At 45.6% G+C, this 9,476-nt stretch overlaps 1 non-coding gene across 1 annotated transcript; it reads right to left on the reverse strand.

Annotated features, from left to right (window-relative positions):
• Positions 1 to 1,358: 1,358 nt before the first annotated feature.
• Positions 1,359 to 1,434, reverse strand: trnav-uac (transfer RNA valine (anticodon UAC)). The gene has a single exon. It is a non-coding gene; the product is annotated as a tRNA-Val (tRNA).
• Between the last annotated feature and the right edge of the window lie 8,042 nt (positions 1,435 to 9,476).

Genomic DNA, 9,476 nt, shown 5'->3' on the forward strand with positions numbered 1-9,476 from the left:
AATACACTGACCTACAGCCCTCTACTGCTAATACACTGACCTACAGCCCTCTACTGCTAATACACTGACCTGACCTACAGCCCTCTACTGCTAATACACTGACCTACAGCCCTCTACTACTAATACACTGACCTACAGCCCTCTACTGCTAATACACTGACCTACAGCCCTCTACTGCTAATACACTGACCTGACCTACAGCCCTCTACTGCTAATACACTGACCTACAGCCCTCTACTGCTAATACACTGACATGACCTACAGCCCTCTACTGCTAATACACTGACCTACAGCCCTCTACTGCTAATACACTGACCTACAGCCCTCTACTGCTAATACACTGACCTACAGCCCTCCACTGCTAATACACTGACCTGACCTACGGCCCTCTACTGCTAATACACTGACCTACAGCCCTCTACTGCTAATACACTGACCTACAGCCCTCTACTGCTAATACACTGACCTACAGCCCTCTACTGCTAATACACTGATCTACAGCCCTCTACTACTAATACACTGACCTACAGCCCTCTACTGCTAATACACTGACCTGACCTACAGCCCTCTACTGCTAATACACTGACCTACAGCCCTCTACTGCTAATACACTGACCTACAGCCCTCTACTGCTAATACACTGACCTGACCTACAGCCCTCTACTACTAACCACTAGGTAACCTAGTGGTTAGAGTGGAGGGGCGGCAGGTAGCCTAGTGGTTAGAGTGGAGGGGCGGCAGGTAGCCTAGTGGTAAGAGTGGAGGGGCGGCAGGTAGCCTAGTGGTTAGAGTGGAGGGGCGGCAGGTAGCCTAGTGGTTAGAGTGGAGGGGAGGCAGGTAGCCTAGTGGTAAAAGTGGAGGGGAGGTAGGTAGCCTAGTGGTTAGAGCGTTGGGCCAGTAACCGATAGGTTGCTGGATCGAATCCCCGAGCTGATAAGGTAAAAATATGTCGTTCTGCCCCTGAACAAGGCAGTTAACTCACTGTTCCCCGGTAGGAAGCCATTGTAAATAAGAATTTGTTCTTAACTGACTTTCCTAGTTAAATACAAACATTTAAAAGCTCTTCTCCGTGCTTTGTAGGCTTACCCAGTATTAAAGACTTGGCTTGACAATCTCTGAATATCATTATAAAATATATATACAATTAAATAGATACAGACTATAAAACACCTCCAGCTGAGTATGAGGGAGTTTAAATCTTCTTCAGGATCGGTGTCCCCCTCGCGGGACGGTTGAGCTAACGTAGGCTAATGCGATTAGCATGAGGTTACAATGACATTTTAGGCATTTAGCAGACACTCTTATCCAGAGCGACTTAGAGTAGTGAATGCATACATTTTATACATTTTTTTCCATACTGGTCCCCCGTGGGAATCAAACCCACAACCCTGGCGTTGTAAACACCATGCTCTACCAACTGAGCCACACGGGACCAGGTTGTAAGTAACAAGAACATTTCCCAGGACATAGACATATCTGATATTGGCAGAAAGATTAAATTCTTGTTAATCTAACTGCACTGTCCAATTTACAGTGGCTATTACAGTGAAAGAATACCATGCTATTGTTTGAGGAGAGTGCAGTTTTGAACATGAAAAGTTATTAATAAACAAATTAGGCACATTTGGGCAGTCTTGATTTTGAACAGAAATGCAATGGTTCATTGGATCGGTCGAAAACTTTGCACATACATTGCTGCCATCTAGTGGCCACAATCTTAATTGCAACTGGGCTGGAATAATACATGATGGCCTTTCTCTTGCATTTCAAAGATGATGGTACAAAATAATACAAAAAACGTTTTGTTTTTTTCTTTGTATTATCTTTTACTAGTTCTAATGTGTTATATTCTCCTATATTCCTTTCAAAGTGTTTCCTTTCAAATGGTATCAAGAAGATGCATATCCTTGCTTCAGGTCCTGAGCTACAGGCAGTTAGATTTGGGTATGTCATTTTAGGCGAAAATTGGAAAAAAAAAAGGGTCCGATCCTTACAATTCTAACAAGTTTGTTTGGCTTGTAGCTTAGTCTTTAGATGTTTGTGGCTGCTGGTGAACCCTGATGTGCAGGCATAATCAAAGAAACACTGGCCATTTATATGCAATTTCAGTTTCCTTTAGGAAAATTTGTCTCCAGACAATATGACCGTGAAGATGTTAATTTACTGGAAATTTGAGAAATTCACCAGACATCCATATGTATTCAGATCCGACCTGGCACTACCAGTGGCAATAAAAGAGGGATATTGGCCAAATGAGACACATTTACGTGTCCTTAAAAACAGCCTATAACAAATCACAAAAACACTATTGCTTCTGTTTAGATGTGTAGAATATGCAAAACTCTATAGCCTGTTTTTCTGGAAGGGGGGAGGTTCAGGATACTTTCCTAAAACATGTGGATAGAATAAGTCATATAGTAAAACCTGCAACTAGAATGTAAACCAGGAATGTACACAAGTAAAAAAACGCATTACCCTTCCCTGTACCCAATAAAAAAACACACAACACTGCTGCAGGAGAGAGACAGAGAGACAGAGAGAAGTAGAGAGAGAGAGAGGAACCTCTGCAGTCAGCTAGCTCCGCTGACCTCTTTAGGACTTCTCTCTCTCTCTCTCTCTCTCTCTCTCTGCCGTCCGTCAGCTAGCTCCACTGACCTCTTTAGGACTTCTCTCTCTCTCTCTCTCTGCCGTCCGTCAGCTAGCTCCACAGACCTCTTTAGGACTTCTCTCTCTCTCTGCCGTCCGTCAGCTAGCTCCACTGACCTCTTTAGGACTTCTCTCTCTCTGCCGTCCGTCAGCTAGCTCCACTGACCTCTTTAGGACTTCTCTCTCTCTCTCTCTGCAGTTTGTCAGCTAGCTCCACTGACCTCTTTAGGACTTCTCTCTCTCTCTCTCTGCAGTCCGTCAGCTAGCTCCACTGACCTCTTTAGGACTTCTCTCTCTCTCTCTCTCTCTCTGCCGTCCGTCAGCTAGCTCCACTGACCTCTTTAGGGCTTCTCTCTCTCTCTCTCTCTCTGCTGTCCGTCAGCTAGCTCCACAGACCTCTTTAGGACTTCTCTCTCTCTGCCGTCCGTCAGCTAGCTCCACTGACCTCTTTAGGACTTCTCTCTCTCTCTGCCGTCCGTCAGCTAGCTCCACAGACCTCTTTAGGACTTCTCTCTCTCTCTCTGCAGTTTGTCAGCTAGCTCCACTGACCTCTTTAGGACTTCTCTCTCTCTCTCTCTCTCTGCAGTTTGTCAGCTAGCTCCACTGACCTCTTTAGGGCTTCTCTCTCTCTTTACCACAAATAGAACTCTTCGTAAAAATGAACAGGGTAATGTGTTAAATTATTTTACCTGCTCACTGCATGAGGCATCAAGCTTTCTAAGTCTGGATTCCAAAAGTCTCGCGCCGGGCTGTTAGATGCCTAGGATAAAGGTAATGCTATGGTAGAAAACACCCGCGAGGTACACTTCTGTTGAGCTGTAGGAGGCTACTGATGAACCCAGTCTGCTGTCACCGGTGAGATGCAGTGGAACAGATGAAGCTCCCACTCTCTCTCTCGCTACCTCTCTCTCCCCATCTCTCTCTCTCTTTCACTCTCTCTCTCTCTCTCTCCCCCTCTATCTCTCTCTCTTTCGCTCTCTCTCGCTGCTTTACTTTTCTCTACCTCTCCCCTCTCTCTCTCTCTGATTTACTCTGCTCTACCTCCCCCCTCTGTCTCTCGCTCTCTCTCCCGCCTCTTTCTCTCTCTCTCAATTCAATGGGCTTTATTGGCATGGGAAACATATGTTAACATTGCCAAAGCAAGCCTCACTCACTCACTCACTCACTCACTCACTCACTCACTCACTCACTCACTCACTCACTCACTCACTCACTCACTCACTCACTCACTCACTCACTCACTCACTCACTCACACTCTCTCTCTCTCTAAGCTCACGCCCATTGAATAATGCAAGCCTAATGTGGTGGTGGAGGTTTCTATCCCTTTCTAGGGCAATCAGGGACTGATCACAGTAGCCACGCATTGTCAACTCGAGTTACGGCCCTGTCGGCTCTATTCAGCTGTGCAACAATCTGACAACCATCCTGCTTTTGTTCCTCCTCCCAATAGGACCGGAGTGGAACACGGCCAGGCCCCTACGAGGTCAATGGTACTGTGGTGGGATGTTTAGAATGAAGGTATTTTTTTCGGGAACAATAACAAAAACATTGGTACACACAACAGAGTACAGAGACTGTGCAAAACTAGCCTGACCAACTGGTCTGATGATGAGAGGAAACGGTTTAGGTAAAAGCCTGACCAACTGGTCTGATGATGAGAGGAAACAATTTAGGTAAAAGGAAGGAATCCCAAATATGTCTCCATGCAGCGGAAGAGGAGGAGTGGGAGGAAATGGAGGATGGGGGGAGGAGGGGGGGAAGAGGGGGAAGAGGAGGTAGCTGAGGGGGAGTGGTGGAGGGGGAGGGGGAGGAGGGACCAGTGTAAAGATCCATTAGTAGCATCTGGAGAACATATATATATATATATATATATATATATTTATAATACATATAATATAATCAGACTGATATAAACACATATAGACAGTCAGACAGAGCAGCATTATAGAGTTAGAGTCTTCACGCACCAGGCCTCCAGTGCGTCTTCCCAGCCCGGTACGTCCTGTGCCGGCTCCCCGCACTCGCCCTGAGGAGCGTGTCATCAGTCCGGTTCAACCTGCGCCAGCTCCCCGCACTCGCCCTGAGGAGCGTGTTATCAGTCCGGTGCAACCAGTGCCGGCTCCACGCACCAGGCCTCCCGTGCGTCTTCCTAGTCCGGTACGTCCTGTACCAGCTCACAGTCCAGAGCCTCCAGTGACAGTCCACGGTCTGGAGCCTCCAGTGACGGTCCACGGTCCGGAGCCTCAAGTGACGGTCCACGGCCCGGAGCCTCCAGTGACGGTTCACGGCCCGGAGCCTCCAGTGACGGTCCACGACCCGGAGCTTCCTGTGCCGGTGCCATGGCCGGAGCCTTCCTCTGCACAGGTGCCCAGTCCGGGCACGGCGTCCAGTCCCGCTCCATGGCCGGATCCGTGGTCTGAGCGGGTGATACGTCCTGCACCGGAGCCGCCACCAACGCTAGTTGCCCACCCTAAGCATCTAGTTTCAGGTTTTGCTGTCAGAGTCTGCACCTTTGGGGGGGGGTACTAGAATCAACTATTAAAGACGACCAGAACCCACTGGATTCTCCAATTACCTTGAATGAACTACAGGACAAAATTCAAACCCTCCAACCCAAAAAGGCCTGTGGTGTTGATGGTATCCTCAATGAAATGATCAAATATACAGACCACAAATTCCAATTGGCTTAAATACTTAAACTATTTAACATCATCCTCAGCTCTGGCATCTTCCACAATATTTGGAACCAAGGACTGATCACCCCAATTCACAAAAGTGGAGATAAATTTAACCCCAATAACTACCGTGGGATATGTGTCAACAGCAACCTTGGGAAAATCCTCTGCATTGTCATTAACAGCAGACTCGTACATTTCCTCAGTGAAAACAATGTACTGAACAAATGTCTAATTGGCTTTTTACCAAATTATCGTACGACAGACCACGAATTCACCTTGCCCACCCTAATTGACAAACAAACAAACCAAAACAAAGTCCTAAGTCGTCTCATGCTTTGTTGATTTCAAAAAAGCCTTCGACTCAATTTGGCACGAGGGTCTGCTATACAAATTGATGGAAAGTGGTGTTGTGGGAAAACATACGACATTATGAAATCCATATGCACAAACAACAAGTGTGTGGTTAAAATTGGCAAAAAACACATTTCTTCCCACAGGGCCGTGGGGTGAGACAGGAATCTTAAGCTCCACCCTCTTCAACATATATATCAATGAATTGGCGAGGGCACTAGAACTGTCTGCAGCACCAGGCCTCATCCGACTAGAATCTGAAGTCAAATGTCTGCTGTTTACTGATGATCTGGTGCTTCTGTCACCAACCAAGGAGGTTCTATAGAAGCACCTAGATCTTCTGCACAGATTCTGTCAGACCTGGGCCCTGACAGTAAATCTCAGTAAGACAGAAATAATGGTGTTCCAAAAAGGTCTAGTCGCCAGGACCACAAATACAAATTCCATCTAGATACCGTTGCCCTAGAGCACACAAAAAACTATACATACCTTGGCCTAAACATCAGCGCCACAGGTAACTTCCACAAAGCTGTGAACGATCTGAGAGACAAGGCAAGAAGGACCTTCTATGCCATCAAAAGGAATACAACATTCAACATACAAATTAGGATCTAGCTAAAAATACTTGAATCAGTTAAAGAACCCATTGCCATTTATGGTTGTGAGGTCTGGGGTCCGCTCACCAACCAAGAATTCACAAAATGGGACAAACACCAAATTGAGACTGCATGCAGAATTCTGCAAAACTATCCTCTGTGTACAACGTAAAACACCAAATAATGCATGCAGAGCAGAATTAGACCGATAGCCGCTAATTATCGAAATACAGAAAAGATCCGTTAAATTCTACAACCACCTTAAAGAAAGCGATTCCCAAACCTTCAATAACAAATCCATCACCTACAGAGAGATGAACCTGGAGAAGAGTCCCCTAAGCAAGATGGTCCTGGGGCTCTGTTCACAAACACACCCCGCAAAGCCCCAGGACAGTAACACAATTAAACCCAACCAAATAATGAGAAATCCAAAAGATAATTACTTGACACATTGAAAAGAATTAACAAAAAAACTGAGCAAACTAGAATGCTATTTGGCCCTAAACAGAGAGAACACAGTGGCAGAATACCTGACCACTGTGACTGACCCAAACTTAAGGAAAGCTTTGACTATGTACAGACTCAGTGAGTATAGCCTTGCTATTGAGAAAGGCCGCCGTAGGCAGACCTGGCTCTCAAGAGAAGACAGGGTATGTGCACACTGCGCACAAAATAAGAGCATCTCCTCCCAGCTGCCCACTGCACTGACGCTATGAAACACTGTCAACACCGATAAATCCACGATAATCGAGAATTTCAATAAGCATTTCTCTATGGCTGGCCATGCTTTCCACCTGGCTACCCCAACCCCAGCCAACAGCTCTGCACCCCCCGCAGCAACTGGCCCAAGCCCCCCCCCGCTTCACATACACCCAAATCCAGACAGCTGATGTTCTGAAAGAGCTGCAAAATTTGGACCTACAAATTAGCTGGGCTAGGCAATCTAGCCGCCATTGTTGCAACCCCTATTACTAGTCTGTTCAACCTCTCTTTTGTATCGTCTGAGTTTCCTAAAGATTGGAAAGCGGCCGCGGTCATCCCCCTCTTTAAAGGGGGAGACACTCTAGACCCAAACTGTTACAGACCTATATCCATCCTGCCCTGCCTTTCTAAGGTCTTCGAAAGCCAAGTTAACAAAAAGATTACCCACCATTTTGAATCCCACCGTACGCTATGAAATCTGGTTTCCGAGCTGGTCACGGGTGCACCTCAGCCACGCTCAAGGTACTAAACGATATCATAACCGCCATCGATAAAAGACAGTACTGTGCAGCCGTCTTCATCGACCTGGCCAAGGCTTTCTACTCTGTCAATCACCGTATTCTTATCGGCAGACTCAACAGCCTGGGTTTCTCTAATGACTGCCTGGCCTGGTTTACTAACTACTTCTCAAATAGAGTTCAGTGTGTCAAATCGGAGGGCCTGTTGTCCGGACCTCTGGCAGTCTCTATGGGGTGCCACAGGGTTCAATTCTCGGGCTGACTCTTTTTCTGTTTAAATCAAGGATGTCGTTCTTGCTGCCGGTGATTCTTTGATCCACCTCTACTCAGATGACACCATTCTGTATACATCTGGCCCTTCTTTGGACACTGTGTTAACTAACCTCCAGACGAGCTTCAATGCCATACAACACTCCTTCCGTGGCCTCCAACTGCTCTTAAATGCTGCTCTTAAATGCTAGTAAAACTAAATGCATGCTCTTCAACCTATCACTGCCCGCACCTGCCCGCCTGTCTAGCATCACTACTCTGGACGGTTCTGACTTAGAATATGTGGACAACTACAAATACCTAGGTGTCTGGTTAGACTGTAAACGCTCCTTCCAGACTCATATTAAGCATCTCCAATCCAAAATTAAATCTAGAATCGGCTTCCTATTTTGCAACAAAGCCTCCTTCACTCATGCTTCCAAACATAGCCTCGTAAAACTGACTATCCTACCGGTCCTTGACTTCGGCGATGTCATTTACAAAATGGCCTCCAACACTCTACTCAGCAAATTGGATGCAGTCTATCACAGTGCCATTCGTTTTGTCAGCAAAGCCCCATATACTACCCACCACTGCGATCTGTATACTCTTGTTGGCTGGTCCTCGCTACATATTCGTCGCCAAACCCACTGGCTCCAGGTCATCTATAAGTCTTTGCTAGGTAAAGCTCCGCCTTATCTCAGCTCACTGGTCACCATAGCAACACCCACCCGTAGCACGCGCTCCAGCAGGTATATCTCACTGGTCATCCCCAAAGCCAACACCTCCTTTGACAGCCTTTCCTTTCAGTTCTCTGCTGCCAGTGACTGGAACGAATTGCAAAAATCACTGAAGTTGGAGACTTAAATCTCCCTCACTAACTTTAAGCATCAGCTGTCAGAGCAGCTTACCCATCGCTGCAGCTGTACGTAGCCCATCTGGAAATAGTCCATCCAACCAACTACCTTCCTCATCCCCATATTTGTTTTTGTTTTTCTGCTCTTTTGCACATCAGTATTTCTACTCACTCCAGTGTTAATTGCTAAATTGTAATTACTTCGCCACTATTGGCCTGTTTATTGCCTTACCTCCTTACTTCATTTGCACACACGGTATATAGACTTTTTTATTGTGTTATTGACTGTATGTTTGTTTATCCCATCTGTAACGCTGTGTTGTTTGTGTCGCACTGCTTTGCTTTTATCTTGGCCAGGTCGCAGTTGTAAATGATAACTTGTTCTCAACTGGTCTACCTGGTTAAATAAAGGTGAAATAAAAAATTACAAAATTACAAAAAAAACAAAAAAAACAAATTGTACGTTAACCATTTGCACATCGTTACAACACTGTATATAGACATTATATGACATTTGAAATGTCTTTATTCTTTTGGAACTTCTGTGAGTGTAATGTTTACTGTTCATTTTTATTGTTTATTTCACTTTAGTTTATAATCTACTTCACTTGCTTTGGCAATGTTAACATAAGTTTCCCATGCCAATACAGTCTCTTGAATTGAATCAGACAGACAGATAGACAGATAGACAGATAGATAGATAGATAGATAGATAGATAGATAGATAGATAGATAGATAGATAGATAGATAGATAGATAGATAGATAGATAGATAGATAGATAGATAGATATTGAGGGACTCACCATAGCTGTGAGGGCTGGTTTAGACATGATTCCGTTTCCTGTAGCCATGGGGACTTGTGGACTCCGCCCTTTAAC

The sequence above is a fragment of the Salmo salar genome, chromosome ssa01 (genome assembly GCF_905237065.1).
Source record: "Salmo salar chromosome ssa01, Ssal_v3.1, whole genome shotgun sequence".
Lineage (NCBI taxonomy): Eukaryota > Metazoa > Chordata > Actinopteri > Salmoniformes > Salmonidae > Salmo > Salmo salar.